Below are 25126 nucleotides of genomic sequence, written 5' to 3'. Positions count from 1 at the left end.
AATCCTGTCCATTTATAAAAAACAGTAGTTATTACTTATTAACATAATTACTACCCAGGGGTGACAATGGATGGGCACAGGGCAGCACACTGGGCCTCGTTCTCGAGAGCACCTGGATGCTGCCAGAAGCACGTGAAATTAAAGCCGTTATCTGGAGCTAGCAGGCCTTGCTGCGTCTTCCTGAACTCGATGACACCCAGCGAGATAAGCCTGTTGAACATCGCGTATTGATAGAGCCCTTTCTATTCCCTCTTCTCTCTTTCAAGAAGAAAAGCAGTTCCCGTAAACACACGCGCTCTCTCTGCCTCTCTCAAGATAAGATAATGGGCGTCCAAGAGCAGCCAAACTCTACAAAGTGTCCTGTACAAGAGGGATGTTCTCACATACACTCTCACAACAGTGTATCTGTGCTCCGGCAAATGCACGCACACACACGTATTCACACAATCACCCAGTCACGTGCACTCACGGACATGAACACAGCCATGCATATACAACACAAATGGAAACACGCACAGCGCACCCACACACAGCAATGCCTGCAGCACCCACACACACTCACACGCACGCACACACATGCTCAGGCACCCACAACCACATACACACACACACCATTCCAATACACCCTCTGACGTTTCACATACCACAGATTGTTCGGAACTGGAGGGTCAATTTGGGGTCCTCCCTGGCCACCGTGAGTCTGTGCAACTTCAATTCAGAGAGAGACACAGCCCTGACCACAGGAAGGGTCCAAGACAATGAGCATTTTCTAGATGAAGGAGGAAGGGCCTTTTCCAAGCTGCTCTGTGTCACGGATTCTATTTACTTTGAAAATGCTACATACAACCTTTAGATGGTAACAGCAGAACACTGAGATACTGACAATGTCTGAGACAGCTCCTGAGTAAACTCAGACCTCATTTATACCAAGAAGAAAAAAATTGTTCTTCAAGAAGGATAATCAATGTGGTATAACCCAAGCCACTGCTGTAAGTCTTGGGAAATCCAATCAGCCCGCCCTGCATTAGGCCAAACTACTTTGGTACCGAGGCTACCCCGAGATGCGTGGTGCCAGCCATGGAAAACCACCCACGGCACTTTCCCTTGGGGACACGCAGGAGAACCAACTCTAGGCACCCAACAACAAAGTTAAGCACCACAAAGCTGGCCACGTGCTTCACACCAGTCTCCCTTAACCCTCCTGGCAGCCTCCCCCCGCGCAACCCCCCGCCCCCCCCCGTAGTCGTTATCCCCTGAACTAGGCGTGGAGTGAGCAGAGACTCGGCCACTGGCAGGGTCCCGGCCAGGACTGAAGCCCGGCTCCTGGCCTTGCCTGTGCTCCTAAATCAGACCTGTCCCCACACAGCACACAAGAGGCAAGTGTCAGTTGATGAGGAAAAATGGAATGGGAGCCTTTGCCCAGATGTCATCTCAGGGTGAGGAAGCCTAGAACAGACCTACAGTGTCGCTGCTGGTGCCAGGCTGCTCCTCACAGCTCTCCCCGCGCCGCACAGTGGCCCACAGGACCAGGGACCTCAGACCAATGCCTGGCCCGCCAGCCCCAATTCCCAGGCTCTCTGGATTGATCTGGTTCCACCGCTCTGGGTTCAACCATTACTTTACTTTTCCACCTTTTCACACTTGAGAAGTCATATTCAGGGACCAAAATGTTTTAAGTACGAGCCTTTCTATGAGACTGGAGTTCAAGAGTGGAAAGACTTTTTGGGCTCCCCATCCTCCTATGTTTCTGGAGGGGTACAGCACCCCTACCGGCCCCCCAGAGTGTCGGGGACACAGACAGGCTTCTGTCTTCACCCACAGATGTTTTGGAGCAAGCCTGAAGAAGGAAGATGTCAGCCCGAGGGCATCAGGGCTACTTCTCACCTTCTGTGTCCACAGGCCACAATGAGCATGCAAACAGAAAAGGCTGCAGCTGGATGCTCGGGGATGACCTGGTGACTGGGGTGTCATCCATCCCAGCCTGTGGGCAAATGCAGGCTTAAGAAATTTCAAGTCACACGACATCTCACCAGTTTGCTCAGAGTAGACTGCAGACCCTGTTCTCCAACCTGGGTCTAAACAAACTCCTCAGACAGCTCCTGGGGCTCTGGAGTTGGCTGAATTCAACCATGGGAAGTCCCAGAGGGAGGGTACAGTCACCACTTCCCCTGGCTCCCTCCCTCTTCCCTTCAGACCTATGGGTAGTAAGAGCTTAGCTGCCCCTTAGCCCCGTCCCTGAGGTCCTCCCATACCAGCGACTCTGCCCATGCAGGGCAGGCCTGCCCACCCCCACTGTGCTCGCACAATGCCACAGAGGAGGAACATGCACCTTGAAGTCTGCACACACCCCATAGTCACCATGACTGACACACCCAGGAGGCACAGGGTGCCTCTGGCCAAGAAGCATGGCAGAGTGGCCAGCAGGAGGAAAGGAGGCTGACCGATGTCCAAGATGCACACCATGGGGCCTTCTCAGCTGCCCACAACTGAGCCCACCCTGTCCCGAGGAAGAGGCACCTCTGCCCTGTCACATGGGTCACGTCCAGGCTAAAGGTGGAGGAACCTGGCCCCAGCCAAACTGCAACAAAAAAAATAGCCAGGCATTGTGGCGGGCACCTGTAGTCCTAGTTATTCCGGAGACCGTGGCAAGAGAATTGCCTAAGCCCAGGAGTTGGAGGTTGCTGTGAGTTCTGACGCCACGGCACCCTACCAAGGGCAATGGAGTAAGACTCTGTCTCTAAAAAACAAACACACAAAAAAAAAAAAGGTGGAGGAGGAACTAAGCACCGACTCTGAAATGCAGATCTGCAGAGCCAGGCAAAGAGGCAGAGTTCCGCAGGCCTGAAGCAGGGAGTCACCAGGAACACAGCATGAGGAGGAAGAGGTGGTGCTGGGTGACGTGCCAAACACACAGAGAGCACATCTACAGCGCCGACTGCCAAAGAGAATAGATCATGCCAGCGGAGGGGCACCTTAGCCCTGTCACTGTCCCCAGGTTCTGGTTTGGGCCCTTTAACTTGGGTAGGATCCCAGGGGACCCTTAGAGTTTTGACTGTTGCACATCTTTCCGTCACAGCTGCCCTCTCCAAAGCAGCCATCAGGAACCACTTGCCAGGTGGTCCCCACAGGGAGAGCCCAAAAAGGAGGTCCCAATGCCATAGGGCCAAGACTCTGCCAATTCTCCACGGAAGAAATCCCAAACCCCACAGAAGAAATGATGCCAACCAGACCCCCACTGTGTAATGCACCCCCAACTCACCCAAAACCCCTCCCACCTCGATGCTAGCACTCCAAGGAAATAAGATGTTACCATCATGTCCATTACACAGACTGACTAATGTGTAATCACGAAAGAATCAGCAGGTCCCATTCATTATCTGATGTCTGAGCATCAAGCAGCCAAGCTGGCTGCTTTGTTTACTGACTGGACCAAAATGAACCCAAATTCTAAAGAATGGAAAGAAATTGATTTGCAAGCTTTGGTGTGAGATCTGAAAAGTCAAACTGAATAAGCAGAGTTGCTGACGCTATAGAACAGACCAGAGAATAAATAGCACATTACTAATTGCTGTCTTCTTTGCCATCTGAGGAGCTTTGCTCTTTTTTGGGAAAATGGCCCCAAAACACCTAACTGTGTAAATACAGTCAGTCTCTGCTGAGTAAGGGTGGGAGTAAACCGCAGCTAAGAAAGGGAATTCCATGATTTAACTTCTGGAAATCCCCCCCAAAATGTTTTCTCTTTGTGTTTTGTTTTGCTTTGGTTTAATCAATGAAAGAATCATAAACATGGGCTTACCTCGGCATGAAATACCTTGACTGTCAATAACTTGTTTGCAAACTCCACAGACTTTGGATTTCTTAAAGGCTTTTTTCTTAAAATTGTGCAGACTTGCAGTTAATTCCTCTGCCTAAAAAAGTAAAGGAAGAAATTGTCAACATTTCAATTTATAGTTTGTTTCTCTCTCTCTCTCTCTCTCTTTTTTTTTTTTTTTCCTTTTTAGGAGATAATAAATCTAGTAGTTTGTAAAGAACTAAAACAGGAACTTTACCAAGCAAACAGAGAGAAATCATCCTGGCAGCACTAATGTTCCCAAGGCAAGCCACAGATACTGTGTCAGCATTATTGATTCTACAGTCCTAGGTGGAAGTTCCTTCTCGTCCAACTTAAATCCCGGCCACAGAGTGCCTTGGGACCACTACATTAATCAACACGACTATGTGACAACCTACTCCCTTCCAGGCCTGAGGTGTACAACCACTCCCTCTATGACAAAATAATCCATATACACTTCCAGAGTCTTAACACTTTCTTTTCTAGATGAAATGACCAGCAAACAGCACATTATGTTAAAACTAAGTTGACTGGTTTTCCTAATTCGAAGGTGTCCCAGAATTACCACTAAGTTCCTGAGCCTCTCAGAACTCTCCACCAGAAGAAGAGGCAGAGTTAGATCAGCTGATCATACGCATGTGCCTCCTCCTTAGGCAGGGTCACAAGCATTACGCTGTTTCCCCGAAAATAAGACATCCTCCGAAAATAAGACCTACTTACAGGAAAGATAAGACGTCCCCTGAAAATAAGACCTAGCGCATCTTTGGGAGCACACCTTAATATAAGACACTGTCTTATTTTCGGGGAAACAGAGTAGCATTAGGGAGAAATGAACCACTCCTCCATCACATTCATGTTTGCAGAGGCAAGGCTCACAGCTTTATCTGATAAATTTACAAGAACTCGATTTGCTTTCAGAAATCAAATGCCAAACTTTATGCCTATTTGCTGATATGTGATGGTGTATTTTATCAGGACCTCATAGTCATATAACTTCACTGAGGCCGTTACTCACCGACTAGAATAATTAAAATTCACTGAGAAGATGGAATGTATCGAGAATGTGGAATAAAGAACAACCTAGAAAAAGGTTCAACAATTACTCATAAACTCAAATACACACTCATCTTATGACCCAGTAATACCAGTCCTACAAACACACACATAAAAATGCCTATCTAAACAAAAGACTTATGCAAGAATGGTCACAGCAGCCTTACTTAAAAGTACTCAAAACTGGAAATAGCCCAAATGTCCTTCATAAGGAGAATGAATAAAAATAACTACAGTATATCGATGCATGGAACACTGTTCGGGAACACACAAACACAGACAGCTGACACACATAACAGGGACGGATGGAGAAAGCACGATGCTGACTGAAAGGCGTCACATGTTCACAATGATTGTGTGTGCAGGACATCCAGGAGCAAGCAAACCTGTCTGTGGTAACGTAAGTCACAGTGGTTACCAAGAGGACTGTGGGTAGCGACTGCTGGAGTGAGAGGATGCTCTCTGGGTGAAGAATTGCTCTACTTGCACTCTGGGGATCACATAGGGTACAGATATTTAAAGCCACTAAGCTTAAGATTTTTACTGTCTAAAGATAAATGGAGGCCAGGTGCAGGGGCTCACACCTGTAATCCTAGCACTCTGGGAAGCTGAGGCAGGTGGATCGAGTTTGAAGGCAGCCTGAGCAAGAGTGAGACCACGTGTCTAAAACTAGCCAGGTGCTGTGGCAGGTGCCTGTGGTCCCAGCTGGTTGGGAGGCTGAGACAGGAGGATCACGTGAGCCCAAGAGTTTGAGGTTGCTGTGAGCCCTGACGCCACGGCACTCTACCAAGGGCAACAAAATGAGACTCTGTCTCAAAAAGTATATATATGTCTATGGTAAAAAACATGTATCTTTTTTCTTTTTTTTTTTTTTTTCAGACAGAGCCTCAAGCTTTTGCCCTGGGTAGAGTGCTGTGACATCACAGCTCACAGCAACCTCCAACTCTTGGGCGTAAGTGATTCTCTTGCTTCAGCCTCCCAAGTAGCTGGGACTACAGATGCCCACCACAACGTCCAGCTATTTTTTGGTTGTAGTTGTCATTGTTGTTTGGCGGGCCCGGGCTGGATTAGAACTCTCCAGCTCTAGGGTATGTGGCTAGCGCCTTAGCCTCTTCAGCTACAGGCACAGAGCCAAAAATATGTATGTTAATACAGGGACAGTACTAGAAAAATGTTGGTAGAGATATGATGAAACAGTATCAGGCAATGTGATCCCAATTTTTTTTTTTTTAAATATGGACAAGAACGTCCAATTTTGACCCAGATGTAGTACCAGGGATTAGATTTATCCTGACACCTAAAATAATGAACAAACAAACAAAAAAAATCACCCCAAATATATGAAACAACAGTTTTTTGTTGTTGTTTGTTTGTTTTGTAGAGACAGAGTCTCACTTTACCACATTTGGTAGAGTGCCATGACGTCACAGGACTCACAGCAACCTCTACCTCTTGGGCTTCAGGGATTCTCCTGCCTCAGCCTCCCGAGCAGCTGGGACTACAGGCACCCGCCACAACACCCGGCTATTTTTTGGTTGCAGTTCAGTAGGGGCTGGGTTTGAACCCGCCACCCTCGGTATATGGGGCCGGCGCCCTACTCACTGAGCCACAGGTGCCGCCCAAAACAACATTTTTAAGGCACTGCATCAGGAGATGAAGAAGGAGAGACCTCCCTCAGAGACAAAAAAAAGTGTGATGAGCTCTGCAAATTCACTTATATTACTGCACGGAGTGAGGGTCTAGAAGGAAGAGAAGGAGGGTGGGATCCAGGCTGAGCCCAGCATACCACCTGGGCTAAGGAGGAGGAGCCAGACTCCAGGAAAAAGAGGGCAGCCAGAGCTGGCCAAGCTGAGCACTGCAGAGCCAAGGGCTGCATGGAGATCTTAAGACTGTCTGCAGAAGGTCCCGCTCAAGCACAAAGCGGAGTACAACCAGCACATGCCCACCTGTGCAACGCGCATGACCCAAGGCTGGAAAGAGAACCACCAGACGGAGCAGCGGAAATGACCCAAGGCTGGAGAGAGAATCACCAGACGGAGCAGAAGAAAAGACCCAAGGCTGGAGAGAGAACCACCAGACGGAGCAGAAGAAATGACCCAAGGCTGGAGAGAGAACCACCAGACGGAGCAGAAGAAAAGTTCCAAGGCTGGAGAGAGAACCACCAGACGGAGCAGCGGAAATGACCCAAGGCTGGAGAGAGAACCACCAGACGGAGCAGAAGAAAAGACCCAAGGCTGGCGAGAGAACCACCAGACGGAGCAGCGGAAATGACCCAAGGCTGGAGAGAGAATCACCAGACGGAGCAGAAGAAAAGACCCAAGGCTGGAGAGAGAACCACCAGACGGAGCAGAAGAAAAGACCCAAGGCTGGAGAGAGAACCACCAGACGGAGCAGAAGAAATGACCCAAGGCTGGAGAGAGAACCACCAGACGGAGCAGAAGAAAAGACCCAAGGCTGGAGAGAGAACCACCAGACGGAGCAGAAGAAAAGACCCAAGGCTGGAGACAGAACCACCAGACGGAGCAGAAGAAAAGACCCAAGGCTGGAGACAGAACCACCAGACGGAGCAGAAGAAAAGACCCAAGGCTGGAGACAGAACCACCAGACGGAGCAGAAGAAAAGTTCCAAGGCTGGAGACAGAACCACCAGACGGAGCAGAAGAAAAGACCCAAGGCTGGAGAGAGAACCACCAGACGGAGCAAAAGAAAAGACCCAAGGCTGGAGAGAGAACCACCAGATGGAGCAGAAGAAAAGATCCAAGGCTGGCGAGAGAACCACCAGACGGAGCAGAAGAAAAGACCCAAGGCTGGAGAGAGAACCACCAGACGGAGCAGAAGAAAAGACCCAAGGCTGGAGAGAGAACCACCAGACGGAGCACAAGAAAAGATCCAAGGCTGGAGAGAGAACCACCAGACGGAGCAGAAGAAAAGACCCAAGGCTGGAGAGAGAACGACCAGACGGAGCAGCGGGAATGACCCAAGGCTGGAGAGAGAACCACCAGACAGAGCAGAAGAAAAGATCCAAGGCTGGAGAGAGAACGACCAGACGGAGCAGCGGGAATGACCCAAGGCTGGAGAGAGAACCACCAGACGGAGCAGAAGAAAAGACCCAAGGCTGGAGAGAGAACCACCAGACGGAGCAGAAGAAAAGACCCAAGGCTGGAGAGAGAACGACCAGACGGAGCAGCGGGAATGACCCAAGGCTGGAGAGAGAACCACCAGACAGAGCAGAAGAAAAGATCCAAGGCTGGAGAGAGAACCACCAGACGGAGCAGAAGAAAAGACCCAAGGCTGGAGAGAGAACCACCAGACGGAGCAGAAGAAAAGACCCAAGGCTGGAGAGAGAACGACCAGACGGAGCAGCGGGAATGACCCAAGGCTGAAGAGAGAACCACCAGACGGAGCAGAAGAAAAGACCCAAGGCTGGAGAGAGAACGACCAGACGGAGCAGCGGGAATGACCCAAGGCTGGAGAGAGAACCACCAGACGGAGCAGAAGAAAAGACCCAAGGCTGGAGAGAGAACGACCAGACGGAGCAGCGGGAATGACCCAAGGCTGGAGAGAGAACCACCAGACAGAGCAGAAGAAAAGATCCAAGGCTGGAGAGAGAACCACCAGACGGAGCAGAAGAAAAGACCCAAGGCTGGAGAGAGAACCACCAGACGGAGCAGAAGAAAAGACCCAAGGCTGGAGAGAGAACGACCAGACGGAGCAGCGGGAATGACCCAAGGCTGCAGAGAGAACCACCAGACGGAGCAGAAGAAAAGACCCAAGGCTGGAGAGAGAACGACCAGACGGAGCAGCGGGAATGACCCAAGGCTGGAGAGAGAACCACCAGACGGAGCAGAAGAAAAGACCCAAGGCTGGAGACAGAACCACCAGACGGAGAAGAAGAAAAGATCCAAGGCTGGAGAGAGAAACACCAGACGGAGCAGAAGAAAAGTTCCAAGGCTGGAGAGAGAACCACCAGACGGAGCAGAAGAAAAGTTCCAAGGCTGGAGAGAGAACCACCAGACGGAGCACAAGAAAAGATCCAAGGCTGGAGAGAGAACCACCAGACGGAGCAGAAGAAATGACCCAAGGCTGGAGAGAGAACCACCAGACGGAGCAGAAGAAAAGTTCCAAGGCTGGAGAGAGAACCACCAGACGGAGCAGAAGAAAAGTTCCAAGGCTGGAGAGAGAACGACCAGACGGAGCAGCGGGAATGACCCAAGGCTGGAGAGAGAACCACCAGACAGAGCAGAAGAAAAGTTCCAAGGCTGGAGAGAGAACGACCAGACGGAGCAGCGGGAATGACCCAAGGCTGGAGAGAGAACCACCAGACGGAGCAGCGGGAATGACCCAAGGCTGGAGAGAGAACCACCAGACAGAGCAGAAGAAAAGATCCAAGGCTGGAGAGAGAACCACCAGACGGAGCAGAAGAAAAGACCCAAGGCTGGAGAGAGAACCACCAGACGGAGCAGAAGAAAAGACCCAAGGCTGGAGAGAGAACCACCAGACGGAGCAGAAGAAAAGACCCAAGGCTGGAGAGAGAACCACCAGACGGAGCAGAAGAAAAGATCCAAGGCTGGAGAGAGAACGACCAGACGGAGCAGCGGGAATGACCCAAGGCTGGAGAGAGAACCACCAGACGGAGCAGAAGAAAAGACCCAAGGCTGGAGAGAGAACCACCAGACGGAGCAGAAGAAAAGACCCAAGGCTGGAGAGAGAACCACCAGACGGAGCAGAAGAAAAGACCCAAGGCTGGAGAGAGAACCACCAGACGGAGCACAAGAAAAGATCCAAGGCTGGAGAGAGAACCACCAGACGGAGCAGAAGAAATGACCCAAGGCTGGAGAGAGAACCACCAGACGGAGCAGAAGAAAAGATCCAAGGCTGGAGAGAGAACCACCAGACGGAGCAGAAGAAAAGTTCCAAGGCTGGAGAGAGAACCACCAGACGGAGCAGAAGAAAAGTTCCAAGGCTGGAGAGAGAACGACCAGACGGAGCAGCGGGAATGACCCAAGGCTGGAGAGAGAACCACCAGACGGAGCAGAAGAAAAGTTCCAAGGCTGGAGAGAGAACGACCAGACGGAGCAGCGGGAATGACCCAAGGCTGGAGAGAGAACCACCAGACAGAGCAGAAGAAAACATCCAAGGCTGGAGAGAGAACCACCAGACGGAGCAGAAGAAATGACCCAAGGCTGGAGAGAGAACCACCAGACGGAGCAGAAGAAAAGTTCCAAGGCTGGAGAGAGAACCACCAGACGGAGCAGAAGAAAAGTTCCAAGGCTGGAGAGAGAACGACCAGACGGAGCAGCGGGAATGACCCAAGGCTGGAGAGAGAACCACCAGACGGAGCAGAAGAAAAGTTCCAAGGCTGGAGAGAGAACGACCAGACGGAGCAGCGGGAATGACCCAAGGCTGGAGAGAGAACCACCAGACGGAGCAGAAGAAAAGACCCAAGGCTGGAGAGAGAACCACCAGACGGAGCAGCGGGAATGACCCAAGGCTGGAGAGAGAACCACCAGACGGAGCAGAAGAAAAGACCCAAGGCTGGAGAGAGAACCACCAGACGGAGCACAAGAAAAGATCCAAGGCTGGAGAGAGAACCACCAGACGGAGCAGAAGAAATGACCCAAGGCTGGAGAGAGAACCACCAGACGGAGCAGAAGAAAAGTTCCAAGGCTGGAGAGAGAACCACCAGACGGAGCAGAAGAAAAGTTCCAAGGCTGGAGAGAGAACGACCAGACGGAGCAGCGGGAATGACCCAAGGCTGGAGAGAGAACCACCAGACGGAGCAGAAGAAAAGTTCCAAGGCTGGAGAGAGAACGACCAGACGGAGCAGCGGGAATGACCCAAGGCTGGAGAGAGAACCACCAGACAGAGCAGAAGAAAACATCCAAGGCTGGAGAGAGAACCACCAGACGGAGCAGAAGAAATGACCCAAGGCTGGAGAGAGAACCACCAGACGGAGCAGAAGAAAAGTTCCAAGGCTGGAGAGAGAACCACCAGACGGAGCAGAAGAAAAGTTCCAAGGCTGGAGAGAGAACGACCAGACGGAGCAGCGGGAATGACCCAAGGCTGGAGAGAGAACCACCAGACGGAGCAGAAGAAAAGTTCCAAGGCTGGAGAGAGAACCACCAGACGGAGCAGAAGAAAAGTTCCAAGGCTGGAGAGAGAACCACCAGACGGAGCAGAAGAAAAGATCCAAGGCTGGAGAGAGAACCACCAGACGGAGCAGAAGAAAAGACCCAAGGCTGGAGAGAGAACCACCAGACGGAGCAGAAGAAAAGACCCAAGGCTGGAGAGAGAACCACCAGACGGAGCAGAAGAAATGACCCAAGGCTGGAGAGAGAACCACCAGACGGAGCAGAAGAAAAGTTCCAAGGCTGGAGAGAGAACCACCAGACGGAGCAGAAGAAAAGTTCCAAGGCTGGAGAGAGAACGACCAGACGGAGCAGCGGGAATGACCCAAGGCTGGAGAGAGAACCACCAGACAGAGCAGAAGAAAAGTTCCAAGGCTGGAGAGAGAACGACCAGACGGAGCAGCGGGAATGACCCAAGGCTGGAGAGAGAACCACCAGACGGAGCAGCGGGAATGACCCAAGGCTGGAGAGAGAACCACCAGACAGAGCAGAAGAAAAGATCCAAGGCTGGAGAGAGAACCACCAGACGGAGCAGAAGAAAAGACCCAAGGCTGGAGAGAGAACCACCAGACGGAGCAGAAGAAAAGACCCAAGGCTGGAGAGAGAACCACCAGACGGAGCAGAAGAAAAGACCCAAGGCTGGAGAGAGAACCACCAGACGGAGCAGAAGAAAAGATCCAAGGCTGGAGAGAGAACGACCAGACGGAGCAGCGGGAATGACCCAAGGCTGGAGAGAGAACCACCAGACGGAGCAGAAGAAAAGACCCAAGGCTGGAGAGAGAACCACCAGACGGAGCAGAAGAAAAGACCCAAGGCTGGAGAGAGAACCACCAGACGGAGCAGAAGAAAAGACCCAAGGCTGGAGAGAGAACCACCAGACGGAGCACAAGAAAAGATCCAAGGCTGGAGAGAGAACCACCAGACGGAGCAGAAGAAATGACCCAAGGCTGGAGAGAGAACCACCAGACGGAGCAGAAGAAAAGATCCAAGGCTGGAGAGAGAACCACCAGACGGAGCAGAAGAAAAGTTCCAAGGCTGGAGAGAGAACCACCAGACGGAGCAGAAGAAAAGTTCCAAGGCTGGAGAGAGAACGACCAGACGGAGCAGCGGGAATGACCCAAGGCTGGAGAGAGAACCACCAGACGGAGCAGAAGAAAAGTTCCAAGGCTGGAGAGAGAACGACCAGACGGAGCAGCGGGAATGACCCAAGGCTGGAGAGAGAACCACCAGACGGAGCAGAAGAAAAGTTCCAAGGCTGGAGAGAGAACGACCAGACGGAGCAGCGGGAATGACCCAAGGCTGGAGAGAGAACCACCAGACAGAGCAGAAGAAAACATCCAAGGCTGGAGAGAGAACCACCAGACGGAGCAGAAGAAATGACCCAAGGCTGGAGAGAGAACCACCAGACGGAGCAGAAGAAAAGTTCCAAGGCTGGAGAGAGAACCACCAGACGGAGCAGAAGAAAAGTTCCAAGGCTGGAGAGAGAACGACCAGACGGAGCAGCGGGAATGACCCAAGGCTGGAGAGAGAACCACCAGACGGAGCAGAAGAAAAGTTCCAAGGCTGGAGAGAGAACGACCAGACGGAGCAGCGGGAATGACCCAAGGCTGGAGAGAGAACCACCAGACGGAGCAGAAGAAAAGACCCAAGGCTGGAGAGAGAACCACCAGACGGAGCAGAAGAAAAGACCCAAGGCTGGAGAGAGAACCACCAGACGGAGCAGAAGAAAAGACCCAAGGCTGGAGAGAGAACCACCAGACGGAGCACAAGAAAAGATCCAAGGCTGGAGAGAGAACCACCAGACGGAGCAGAAGAAATGACCCAAGGCTGGAGAGAGAACCACCAGACGGAGCAGAAGAAAAGTTCCAAGGCTGGAGAGAGAACCACCAGACGGAGCAGAAGAAAAGTTCCAAGGCTGGAGAGAGAACGACCAGACGGAGCAGCGGGAATGACCCAAGGCTGGAGAGAGAACCACCAGACGGAGCAGAAGAAAAGTTCCAAGGCTGGAGAGAGAACGACCAGACGGAGCAGCGGGAATGACCCAAGGCTGGAGAGAGAACCACCAGACAGAGCAGAAGAAAACATCCAAGGCTGGAGAGAGAACCACCAGACGGAGCAGAAGAAATGACCCAAGGCTGGAGAGAGAACCACCAGACGGAGCAGAAGAAAAGTTCCAAGGCTGGAGAGAGAACCACCAGACGGAGCAGAAGAAAAGTTCCAAGGCTGGAGAGAGAACGACCAGACGGAGCAGCGGGAATGACCCAAGGCTGGAGAGAGAACCACCAGACGGAGCAGAAGAAAAGTTCCAAGGCTGGAGAGAGAACCACCAGACGGAGCAGAAGAAAAGTTCCAAGGCTGGAGAGAGAACCACCAGACGGAGCAGAAGAAAAGATCCAAGGCTGGAGAGAGAACCACCAGACGGAGCAGAAGAAAAGACCCAAGGCTGGAGAGAGAACCACCAGACGGAGCAGAAGAAAAGACCCAAGGCTGGAGAGAGAACCACCAGACGGAGCAGAAGAAAAGACCCAAGGCTGGAGAGAGAACCACCAGACGGAGCAGAAGAAAAGATCCAAGGCTGGAGAGAGAACGACCAGACGGAGCAGCGGGAATGACCCAAGGCTGGAGAGAGAACCACCAGACGGAGCAGAAGAAAAGTTCCAAGGCTGGAGAGAGAACCACCAGACGGAGCAGAAGAAAAGATCCAAGGCTGGAGAGAGAACGACCAGACGGAGCAGCGGGAATGACCCAAGGCTGGAGAGAGAACCACCAGACGGAGCAGAAGAAAAGATCCAAGGCTGGAGAGAGAACGACCAGATGGAGCAGCGGGAATGACCCAAGGCTGGAGAGAGAACCACCAGACGGACCAGAAGAAAAGATCCAAGGCTGGAGAGAGAACGACCAGACGGAGCAGCGGGAATGACCCAAGGCTGGAGAGAGAACCACCAGACGGAGCAGAAGAAAACATCCAAGGCTGGAGAGAGAACCACCAGACGGAGCAGAAGAAAAGACCCAAGGCTGGAGAGAGAACCACCAGACGGAGCAGAAGAAAAGATCCAAGGCTGGAGAGAGAACCACCAGACGGAGCAGAAGAAAAGACCCAAGGCTGGAGAGAGAACCACCAGACGGAGCAGAAGAAAAGACCCAAGGCTGGAGACAGAACCACCAGACGGAGCAGAAGAAAAGACCCAAGGCTGGAGACAGAACCACCAGACGGAGCAGAAGAAAAGACCCAAGGCTGGAGACAGAACCACCAGACGGAGCAGAAGAAAAGTTCCAAGGCTGGAGACAGAACCACCAGACGGAGCAGAAGAAAAGACCCAAGGCTGGAGAGAGAACCACCAGACGGAGCAAAAGAAAAGACCCAAGGCTGGAGAGAGAACCACCAGATGGAGCAGAAGAAAAGACCCAAGGCTGGAGAGAGAACCACCAGATGGAGCAGAAGAAAAGATCCAAGGCTGGCGAGAGAACCATCAGACGGAGCAGAAGAAAAGACCCAAGGCTGGAGAGAGAACCACCAGACGGAGCAGAAGAAAAGACCCAAGGCTGGAGAGAGAACCACCAGACGGAGCAGAAGAAAAGACCCAAGGCTGGAGAGAGAACCACCAGACGGAGCAGAAGAAAAGACCCAAGGCTGGAGAGAGAACCACCAGACGGAGCAGCAGAAACGGTGCCCAGTGCTCACACAGAGCTGGGAATAGTGCCTGTTTCCACGGCCAGATCAGAAACTAGGAAACCTCAAAATGCACAGAGTATTTCATAGCAGATACTGAAGGATCTCACCTTCGAAGTGAGAAAGAGTTAGATAATAAGCTTTGACTTAACTCTGCCCCTGTTCTGTGCACTCTACCTGAAAATCAGTAACCAAAAGGATCAAACTTTTTCCAAACTTAACTGCAACTCAGAACAGCGCTCAAGAACGCTTGCAGGGATATAAAAATATCCAGCACCCAATGAGGGAAGGTTCACAATGTCTGGGATCCAGTAAAAATCATCAGGCACTCAAAAGACCGGAAAATACAACCTATAAAGACAGTAACCAATCAACTGAAACTGATCCATAACTGGTAGAGATGTCAGAATGAGCAGACAAGGATACTAAGAGTTTTATTATTATAATTGGATTCCATATGTTCAGAAATTTAAGTAGAAACCTGAAAGATATAAGAAGATCTAGTCAAACATCCATAGAAGGAACTGGACAAATAAGAAGGAGAAAATATGAAGGATAAAATACACCAGCTGGGTTTTCTGGCAGAGTAGACACTGCAGAATGGAAGAAGGAACTTAAAGACATCACAATATAAACTTCCCAAAATAAAGCACAGGGACAAGGTAACACAAATAAGCAAACAAGCATCACGGAGCCCTGGGACAACTTTAAACGACATAACACATGTATAATTGGAGTAAAGGCAAGGAAGAGAGAATTTTGGAAAAAATGTGTTCAACTTTTCCAAAACAGGAGGAAAACTATAACCCACAGATTGGAGAGACTCAACAAATCCCTAGTGCAAGAAGAGTGGCAGGAACGACACCAAGGCACATGATAATCAAATCCTCAAACCCAGTTATAAAAAGAAAATCTTACAAACAGGCAGACGGAAGAAAAAGACATTACATGCCGGGCCCTGCCATTAGGGTAACAGCAGATGTCTCATTTTAAAAAAGTGAGGCTCACACCTGTAATCCTAGCACTCTGGAGGCCAAGATGGGAGGATCACTTGAGCTCAAGAGTTCAAGACCTGCCTAAGTAAGAATGACACCCATCTGTAATAAAAATAGGGAAATTAGCTGGACATTGTGGCAGCCACATGTAATCCCAGCTACCAGGGAGCCTGAGGCAGGAGGCTCACTTGAACCCAGGAGTTTGAGGTTGATGTGAGCTAGGCTGATGCCATAGCAATCTAGCCTGGACAACAGAGTGAGACCCTGTCTCAAAAATAATAATAATACTACATTTCTAAATAATACATAATCTAAGATTACAAGATTGGTTTAACATTCACAAATCAATAGTGATGAAGAATTAACGCTTTCCTTTTAAGGGTCTGCAATCAACACTTCTATTCAATATTGCTCTAGAGCAGGGGTTCTCAACCTGTGGGTGGTGACCCCATTTGTAACAATTAAAATACATCCTGCATATCAGATATTTACATTACTATTCATAACAGTAGCAAAATTACTACTGTTTTTGTTTGCTACTACAGATATGAAGTAGCAACGAAAATAATTTATGGTTGGGGGTCACCACAACATGAGGGACTGTATTAAAGGGTCACAGCATTAGGAGACATTAGGAAGGTTGAGAACTATGCTAGAGTCTAGAGGCTCTAACCACTGAGATCAAGAAAAGGACATAAACGTCCAGTTCAGAAAGGAGAAAGAAAAACAGCCTTGACACTGACCACATGATTGCCTGTGTAGAAAAAAACTAATGAAATCTACAAAAAGCTTCTAGAACAAGTGATCTAGCAAAGTTAAAGGACACAAGATCAATATACTAACTCATTGTGTTTCTATATACCAGCAATGAATGTGCAGAAATTGACTTTCAATAAAATTACCATTTATAATAGCATTAAAAAATGTTAAATTCTCAGGGACAAATCTGACAAAAGATGTGAAAAACCTACAAACTATAAAAACTACAGAACTCCAATGAAAGAAATTAAAGAAGGCCTACATTATTGGAGAGAGATGTCATGTTCACAGGTTGGAAGACCATAGAATTAAGACGCAGTTCTTCCCAAATAATCTATAGATTCAACACAATCTCAATCAAAATCCGGACGGATTTTCTTTTTGCCAAAATTGGCAAACTGATCCTAAAATACATGTACACATATACCATTTAGAATTGCCAAAACTGTGAGGACTACACATATTTAAGAGTATAATTTGTTGGGCGGCGCCTGTGGCTCAGTCGGTAGGGCGCCAGCCCCATATACCGTGGGTGGCAGGTTCAAACCCGACCCCGGCCAAACTGCAACCAAAAAATAGCTGGGCGTTGTGGCGGGCGCCTGTAGTCCCAGCTACTTGGGAGGCTGAGGCAAGAGAATCGCTTAAGCCCAGGAGTTGGAGGTTGCTGTGAGCTGTGTGATGCCATGGTACTCTACCGAGGGCCATAAAGTGAGACTCTGTCTCTCGAAAAAAAAAAAAAAAAAAAAAGAGTATAATTTGTTACGTTTTCCAATATATTTTGAAAAATATGTCGTTAGTGTAAAAACACTAAACTGGATGTCAATTAAAATCTCCTCTTGGGATTCTACAAAACTAAGGAAGACAGGGTTTTGAGTGAACATCTTCAATTCTAATTTTTAACAAAGAAAATTCTCACCTGAGATTTGATTACTTTCTCTTTCAAGGAGAAGACACACATTTCACAACTCCTTACTTCTCTACCAATGACAGACATAACTAATCAATCACGGCTATTATTCACCCATTGGCCTTACAATCCTTCTCAGTAGAGACCTCCACAAGCCACTACCAATGAACTGGATTGGCAGAGGTCTCATTCTAATGAGACTTTAAAAAACATCCTTCAAGACCATCTCCATCTTTGCCCTGAATTCAAGCTATCCAGAATTCTGGTGACTTGTAATTTTCTATTATGATCATTTCCAGTCTCACCCTCACTCAAGTCCTTCCGGATCACTTCAGGTTCCTTTACAGTCCTATAACAGTCTTGTCTTTTATTCAAATATTTCCTTGTCTTTTTGTTGATCTGGTCTAGATTATCAAATAAAGGAAGTGTCCTGAAACAAGCAGAAGCCTTCTTGTAGGTTCCGTCACCTGCAATACAAGCTTTGGGGCCCTGGGCGAAGTCATAACCTCTCTCAAAGGAAAAGGATACCCTTCCCTCCTGTCTCTCAACAGAGCTACAGTACCAGATGCTACAGCATGTATCAAACCACTGGAATCACTTGGGCAGAGTTTTTAAAACCACTGGCCTTAAAATACAAAAAACAAACAAAAAACACTGACCTAAGCTCCACCCTAGTCCAATTAAATCAGATTACCTAGAGGTAGCTTCCATAATCTTGGGATGTTTTAAAACTTCCCCAGGTGATTCTAACCTGCAGCTAAGACTGAGAAGCATCATTCTATATAACAGACTACACTATGCATATAAGGTATACCAGGATCTATGTGCACGGCAGGTGCTGTTATTCTGTACTTGTTCCTATGCTTGGGTCTGTTATTTTTTTTAAAAAAGACTGCTTATTTTTTGACAGCAGAGGTCATGTATTCAATACTCTGCAAAAGAAGCCTAAAAAGGCTGTGACATGTGTAGGGGGTTTTGTGTCATTACCAGAATCACCACTGTTCTACACAAGGGCATGGTGAGATGTAAGTACAAGACCAAACAGTCAAAGGAAGGACCCAGGCCTGCCACCCCTCAACCCCCAGTCTCATGCTCAGACAGCAGTAGGCATTCAAATATCTGACAAAATGCCTCTCTTGTAATGCCCCAGTTGGCACAAACTTTCTCTGTCTCAGACTGCAGTTATCTATTTATATACCTTCTCTCCTGGGCTATACCGCAGTTTCCTAGATGCAAACCCAGACTCCTTCCCTTTTGTCCTCCAAGGGCCCTGCCCAGTGCCTGGCAGACAGTGGACCACAGACCCTCAATTAATATTTGTTGACCGAATGAATCAGCCATAGTCTGTGGGCCAAGGAAAGATACTGTAACCTTTTATTCCTTACAAATACCTTTATTCCTACCAGGGAGAAAGAGACACTGTTTTCCTGCAGTTTTCTTGCCCACTGGTCCACGGCTAAAAGAGTCAGTGAAGGGAATAGCAGAGGCACTGTTGGGAGTGCTCAGCCATTTCAATTGCTGGGTCCCCAGGGAGTTCATTTAAGATAGTGTAATAACATCTGCTCATGCTTCATCTGTACATAACATCTCTATTGTGAAATGAGACTAGACGGGATTAGCTTGCCCTTGTTTTCACCTGATACTGTGCTTTCATTTCTCCCAAAGGGGGAGAGGAGACAGCAATGCTAAAGCATTTAGCAGGCTCAGTTCAGGAATCTAAATTGCACTTAATTGTCAGGAGCAAAATGTTGGAAGGGTAGAGAGCAGGCTGCTGGTTGCTGGTTCCACAAGGACTCCCTGAGGGGGACACAGTAATTAGTGCTGGTCTTGATTGTGAGTCTCTTTTGAGAAAGGAAAATCTCTGCAAAGTTGAGCAGGGAGGCAATCCACGTGAATGCCCAAATGCAAAACGGCAGGGACCCCTCCCACAAGTTCTCTGGCTAAAAGTCTCCCTGGCAAAATGGTTATACACCCAAAAGTTCAAAGCTATGTCAGCACAATCCCAGCCATGTTTTCCTTTCAGGAAATACTCAGGCCCACCATAGGAAGAGGATTTAGGTGGGCATTTAGGTACCTGGGGGACCGTAGGAGGCGTTCTACAGAGGCACAAGTAAATCAAAAACACATTCCCGGTTGAGCTCTAACTCTGAAATTAAGCAGCCAGGAACACTTCCCAGACCTTTCCCACCCCACAAGGGGATGGGGAGTGGGGGGGATCCTAGGGCAGTGGCGACCTTCTCTGCACACATGTTCCCACACTTCCAAGCAACAGCTTTGTGTGGCTGCAAAACTTTACATCAGAATGCAGCACAACTCAAGTAATCTAGCTGACATTTTGACAACTTCGCACTCCTCAGAATCTAGAGGTTTCAGCAAAATGAACGCCTAATTGTTAGACTTAGGAAAGGGGAACCAACTGGGTGCTACCCTACACCCACTGTGTTTAAGTTAAACACCATGGAGGGCGGTCCTGTGGATCACAGGGCACCGCAGGAACCCCTGAGGTTCCCGGGGAACTTGAACTTCTAGTCCTGCATCCCAGTTCATCCCCATGAGCGCAGCGATAAAATGCCCTTTACCTTTCCAAGAAACACAGGCGGGGCAGCGAGTCTGCGCAACGGCCAGCGTCCCACTTCTATTCCAGGCAAAGGGAACCAAGGAAGAGTTTTCAAGAAGCGGTTGGATTGTAAAAAACTAAGCCTAATCTGCCTCCCACCTTGAAGTACGCTGACCAGAGGCTGCCCGCAACCAGCACAGAGTGACACTGACCCTCTCGCTCCTTGAGCGGAGCGCGCGCGCGCGCACATACACACCCACGGGCACACTTGCACGGACGGGCACGCACACACGTGCACACACGGACGAGCGTGCTCAAAAGCACACCGCGTGGACTTGCACACGCGGCCGCATGGGCCGGCACACTCACCATACGCGCACCGAGGATGGCACGCGCGCGGGGGTCCCACACACAGGCAGATGCACACACGGGCACGCGCGCGCACCCAGCTCGGCCCACGTGTGTGCCAGCCCGAGGGCGCCCCGACCTCGCGCCCCCTCCCTGGCCGGCACTCACCTGGTGCCGGCGCCGGCGCGCCCGGGTCCCGCGCGCGAGCCCTCCCGGGGGCCCCGGGGTCAGGGCGCGCAGCCGCATGGCCGCCTCCGCCGCCCGCGCGGAGCCGGCCTGGCCCGGCGAGGATGGCCGCGGACAGGCGCGCACCTCCTCTTGGCGGCGGTGCCGGGCAGAGGATGCCTCTGGAGCCCGCCTCTGCGTACAAAGTCCCAGGAAAGGCCGACCTGGAGAGGCCCAAAAGGGCTCTCGGTGGCCAGCGGCCCAAGTCTGGGCCGTTCGCCGCCGCCTCCACGACCACTCCTGCCCGTCAGAAGTCAGACGCCGGGAACAAAAGCCAGGCGCGAGCGCACGGTCCCCGCGCGGCGTCCCTCCATCTGACACAAATTAGCCCTCCCTCCTCCGCCCCACACCGCAGCTCGGAGCGCGGAGGCGAAGTCTGCTCTGCCAAACACGGGAGAAGGCAGCGAAGAAACGCCCTCCGGGCAGGGGGAGCAGAGCCTCGCGGCCGCCATCTGACTGGAATTACCGCCGCGACGCGCTTTACCAGGATACTAGGATTTCAACCTCTCTAAGAACGCTGGGCCAGGGACTTAGAAGAATCAAAGCCTGCAGGCTCCTTGGCTTTCTGAACTTCCAAACCTTGACTGCCATCCAGCCCTGGCGCATCTGTAATGGGCAGTACCTACCGGGAATCTCCACCAACAGGCTGAGCGTTACTGAGGGACGGACGGAAACTTGAGGCAGAAAGGCTTTTCCCCCTACCTTGCTTCTAAGCTAAGAAACACAGGGAGCCTGGCCTTGCAAGGACCAAGTGACTGCCTAGGGTCCTGCACACCTAGGGACTGCTCCGCCCCCTCCCCATCCTAGTGCCATCCTGTGCCCGGCAAATCAGGGAACATCCCCAAGTCGTCTTTTCTTTTCAGGGTCTGTGGCATTATTAGGAAATTAGAAACTTGGAGTTCAGGAGGTGAAGGTGACAGGCCAGAAATATGAAGGAAGGGCCACTAAGAAACGCCAGGAAGGGAGGGTGGCCGTGACCAACAGGCAGAACAGCTCCTTTCCAGCACCTATGGGATTTCCACCAAACTTCCTGGGCAATGGATCTACAAGAATGAGCTCTGTGCCCAGTAAAACTTCTGAGAGAACTAAAAGGCTGATTCAAACATGGACTGGTTTAAGCTTAAGTCACTGCCCCGAGTCTATGGGGTATAGTGGATGAGACCCCTGCCCCACAGCAGGGGCTGCCAGGGAGCCTCAGGCCAGCTTACTGCTCCCCACCCCACCCCCCCAGAAGTGGCCCCTGCTGGCCTCCCTTCCAGGCCCAGTCCATGGTGTGGTTAGTTCTAAAGACCTGCCCTGTCCCAGAGCTCAACCTCTGTGGCTCTATCTCTGAGGTCAGATCTGACCTCCCAGTGCCTTGGATCCAGAGAGCAGTCTGGGTGGGCTAAGTCAGAACCTTTATGGCTGACACATGTTCAAATTCCAGCCATCAGTTCCACTGGCCAACGTTAACCTCTCAGGTTCTGGCACAAATTTTTCCATTTCTGTGGTGAACAGTAAAGCTGCTCTTCGACTTTCAACTATAGGGAAAAATAAACAAAAACCTTCCCGCCTAAAAGGCACCATCCTGGATTCTAATTCCTTACCAGTTGCCACCTGGCGGACACACATGCATCCTCATGTCCCTGCACCCCTCAAATTACATTATTATTCATCTTTTTCCTTCATTTGTTTTTTTCTGTATTCATGCATTAGTATTCGTTTCTTTTCTACAGGTTATTCAAACTTCAGCTTTTTCAAACATCTCTCCCTGAGAACTCATCTGTAGTGCATTCATTTCAGATTCTTCCATGTCTAACCCAAGAGCAGGCCCGTAGCGGAGTCCAAGGCTGAGCTGAGAGCATGCCACTCTGCCATCAGAGGTGTGCGCAAAAGTCAAGTGCACCTACTGCCACCCTTACCACTGTGCCCACAAAAACCAGCAGAAGGAATCTATACTCAGCATTGAGCAGATGATAGTCCCCAACATGATAAAGCTCCTCGAACTCAAGTACCAGGCTGCACAATCTCTGGGGTCCGCTCAGGAACAGTGGTCAAGGGCACAGACATTCCATTGCCCATGCCTGCCCGATTGGAAGGCAAAGAGTTGACAGCAGCTTTTTATTATGGGGATACCCTGAATCTGCTCTTATTTAGAGCAAAGGTACACCATTCAGAAACTCGCGCACTTTATTGCTATTTATCACATAAATTACATGGCTATGATAACCTCCCAGATGACAATAACAAACTGGTGGGAAGCAATGCTTGATCCCGGGGTGAATCAGCAATCACAGACAACCTCTTGGCCAAAGTCCGAGCACTGCAGGACGAGTGAACCTCCTAAGCTCCTCTCTGGCCCCTCTCCCCAACTTCTCCAACACTGATGTCCTGGTGGCCCTTACCCTGGGCTTCTCTTGGGCGTGCTGTTTCTTTTCTGGCTGAAAACCACTGCCCTTCTAGGCTCAGCTGAACACACGCCTCCCACTCAGCCTGGCAGACTGGTTAATCATCCCTCACCCCAAGTGTGATCATCTGTCTCATGCCTCCCGTTGGCAGGTATAACCTTTGTCTGGGATTTTCCACACGAAGGACTGGGAGGTACAATAAATGCTAGGGCAGGAATGAAAACATGCTGTCTTTCTCTATTTCCAAGCCTCAGGCCACACCCTTCCGAGCACTATTGGAAGCAACCTGAAATTGAGGGTCTGGGGGCAGCACAGTCTAGGGATGTGGGGGGACCCAGAAGCTAGCCCAGGTGTAGAGCCAAGCCCTCCAGGAGCAGAGACTGTCACCTAAAACTTGAGTGGAAGACTGGCCTCGCCCCCTTCTTAAGGCCACAAGCTTAAGGAAGCTTCGGGTTTCCTTTCTGCTTTACCACAACCCTCTGTGCTTCTTACGGCCCGGGCTGCCTCACCCTGCTTCTGACTGCACCTGGTCCCTAGGAACAAAACGAGGTTCTTCCTACAGAGGATGGAGTCCAGACTGCTAAGCAACCAACACAAACATCAGGGAGAAAGGTTGCATCGCAGCCTCAGGAGGGGGGCAGAGTCCACACCTCACGGGGAGCACTCCACAAGTGGCCTGTGACTTGAAGGCAAGGCGGACACTTTCCAGATAGGAAAAGAGCTGAGGGGCCCAGGCAAGGGTGGCTACCACAGTTTTTTTGGTGAACTGGCCCAAAGATGAGCGGCTAAGGCAAGGGCATGTGGGGATACCAGGGACCAAGATCGAGAACCAAGACTGAGAGGTGAGCAGGGTGGTGGAAGCAGAGAGGTCCAGGGAAGCCCCAGTACTGAGCTGGGCTGGCCTGAGGTCAGAGGGAGGTTCTGATGGACTGATGGACAGTAAGAAAGGAGACCAGGGAGGATCACTGGCAGCCCTGGGCGGCCAGGGTGCCGTGGGCAGGAGTGGAAACAGTAACTCCAGGTGAGAGAGTCTCAGCCTCAGTGACTGGCCAGGAAACACTGCTAACCACAGAGAGGAGAGCAGGGCATGGGAGAGAACAGATGATGGAGACCAGTTTCATGCAGAAGGACTGATTGGTAGGGTCTACAGGAAGAGAAATGGGAACCAGCTTTCTTTCTTTCTTTCTTTTCTTTTTTTTTTTTTTTTGAGACAAGTGCCATGGCGCCACAGCTCACAGCAACCTCAAATTCTTGGGCTTACGTGATTTTCTTGCCTCAGCCTTCCAAGTAGCTGGGACTACAGGCGCCCACCACAACACCCTCTCGCTCTGGCTCAGGCTGGTCTTGAACTCATGAACTCAGGCAATCCACCTGCCTCGGCCTCCCAGAGTGCCACAGGCGTGAGCCACCTCAACCTGCCTGGAGCCAGCTTTCTTATGGTAGGAGAAGGGATGACTGACATGGGAAGGGAGGACATTATAAGAAACCCAGTCGACGAGTATGTGTGTCTACACACGAGTGCAGACACTCCCAGCTCTGTCCACAGAAGCTGGGGCTTGGGGGACCCTTGGAGCAGCAGGTCCCAAGAGCAATGTTCACACCCAGTGAGGCCCAAGTTTGTTCTTTTGGGCCAGAAAGTATGACAGGGGCATGCCACAAGGACACAGGAGGCAGCCTGACGAGGCCCCCACTGGCTAAGCCACAAACAACTTGGACATCAAAATAAATAGTGATAATACTATTTATTAATACAACTCACAGAATGCAATAGGAATCCTTAAGTCCTTGAGTTTCTGCTGATGGAAGCAAATAAATGACCATATTAAAGTCTACATGATCTCAAAAGTACTCCCCATCACCTGGCAACACCAGGGAAGAAGAGAAGAGCTGGGGATGAGCTCATAGAGGCAAGAGGAGGGCTGGGGAGCAGTCTATGAGGAAAGGTCCCGGTCTCAGCTTCCATGTATCTTGGGACAGGGAACTCAAGCGTCATGAACAGGGGAGAGACATAATCTGACATTCTTTCACTTGATCCTCCTTTGAAGAGAATCTATATCGTCTCAAAGTACCTTTTCAATTTAAATTCATTATAAAAGAGAAAAGTATAAGACGATAGGGACAGTTAGAGTCCTCACCTTAATCAAGAGGTCAGAGTGACCATGACCATGACCTGGGGTGGGATAAGCCACAATGATTGCCACCTGCAATTCGGAGGTGAGAATGTGACATTATCACTGAGTGCTCCTACGGAGAGGCACAATCTGAA

General features: G+C 50.4%; 1 protein-coding gene across 4 annotated transcripts in view; it reads right to left on the bottom strand.

The window, feature by feature from the left end:
• TNS3 (tensin 3) overlaps positions 1–25126 on the bottom strand; it is a 296848-nt gene that overhangs the window by 233642 nt on the left and 38080 nt on the right. For all 4 annotated transcript variants that reach the window (XM_053608816.1, XM_053608817.1, XM_053608818.1 and 1 more), the window contains exon 2: positions 3797–3908. The gene's annotated coding sequence lies outside the window, so the exon portion shown is untranslated. The remainder of the gene's footprint in view (positions 1–3796; positions 3909–25126) is intronic.

Source organism: Nycticebus coucang, chromosome 11, assembly GCF_027406575.1.
Source record: "Nycticebus coucang isolate mNycCou1 chromosome 11, mNycCou1.pri, whole genome shotgun sequence".
Lineage (NCBI taxonomy): Eukaryota > Metazoa > Chordata > Mammalia > Primates > Lorisidae > Nycticebus > Nycticebus coucang.
This window is presented reverse-complemented; position numbering and strand designations above follow the sequence as displayed.